Here is a 1,452-nt window from a genome sequence, read left to right on the forward strand (position 1 = left end):
GAAATTTTAAATCTTTGCTAAAAATAATAAATTAGAAAGTCTGATTTGCTGTAGAAAGGGTGTTGTGTGGAATGTTAATTAGGTGGTCAAAGTGTGTTTCTAAAAATTGAAATGAAGAATCTGCCTGGCTGGTGTGCTCGTCGTTGACTCCGTCGGTACGTAAAAATAGTTAACTTGTTTTGTTCAATTTTAAAAGATAAATAACTAAGTGACCACTATTTTCAATGTTGTATGTGACGTAATGTAGATTGGTATCCGACGTAAAACTATTATAAAATGTTTAAAGCAATAATAGTCACAATGTCAAGGATTAGAGGAAAAATTAAGCCAGAAATCATGTTTCAAATAACTAATCACCTTTCGAGTTTTTCAGTAACTTTCAATGACCAAAATGCCAAACGACCTGTCCAGATGTCCATATGTTTATGATGCCCATGATGTGGAAGGATGATGTCTGCAAACCTTATCGCACTTTACTGGAGCGATGACCTGGGGCTGGCAATGTAGTGTGCCCCGAGACCAGCTGATGCTATGTCAGCACTCTGCACTAGACACTGCGCACCGCGAGTGTGTCACCATCGGTGACCGTAAGCGCAGGAGCGCTTGGTTATCAAACGGCGTGCCAGGAAGAACACTTTCGAGTTGAATATCAAGACGAAAGTGGCCACTAGTGTGTTCTAAAAAGTGAAAAGTCTAAGTGATCATTGAAAAGTGCAATGAAAAAGTGCTATAAAGTGTGCACTTAACGTGTGCAATGAAGTGTACAATGAAGTTTGCAGTGTGTATGTTGTGATGTATGATCGAAAGTCAATTTCATCTGCAAGTATGACTTGCTCATGGTGCGTTGAGGACCAATCATTTTCCTGTTCGTTGTTTGCCTTTATTGTTTTGGAGATTTCGAAAAACTTGGCAAACCTTTCATAAATTTAGGTTTTGTGCTGGCATATTTGTGAATTTTAAATGGACTTCTTTGAGAAGACTTGTAAATTTTTACCTTGACTTGAATTTTGACGCTCATGTGAAATTATTGTGACTTGTTTTGATAGTACTTTGTTTTCTTTCGGCAAATATTTCTTTTGACTTTTTATGTTTTGTCTTTGTTTGCGATTTTTAAAACTTTTTTTGGCATTATGATTTTTGTATGGTCCTATCCCAAATCTGATCTGCAAGACTTTTAAAACTTCAAGAAATGTTCCATGTAGGATCCCATTATTTGTTTATGATATGTGAGATTCTTACCTTCACCTTATTATCAAGAGTAATTATATTGACGGGGGCGTCAATTTTTTGGACTTGCGTGATGTTGTAGGCAAGCGAAGGGCGACTGACCGCCAAAGTGCAAACTCTGCAGAATGCTGGCGCGGCTGGACGCGAGGCCTCAGCCGAGCGGACAGTCGCGACGCAGCCTCCAGCCAGGGCACATCAGGATTAGGATAACTTATTGTTTGGTAA

This window comes from Frankliniella occidentalis, unplaced genomic scaffold (assembly GCF_000697945.3).
Source record: "Frankliniella occidentalis isolate FOCC.00 unplaced genomic scaffold, Focc_3.1 Scaffold397, whole genome shotgun sequence".
Lineage (NCBI taxonomy): Eukaryota > Metazoa > Arthropoda > Insecta > Thysanoptera > Thripidae > Frankliniella > Frankliniella occidentalis.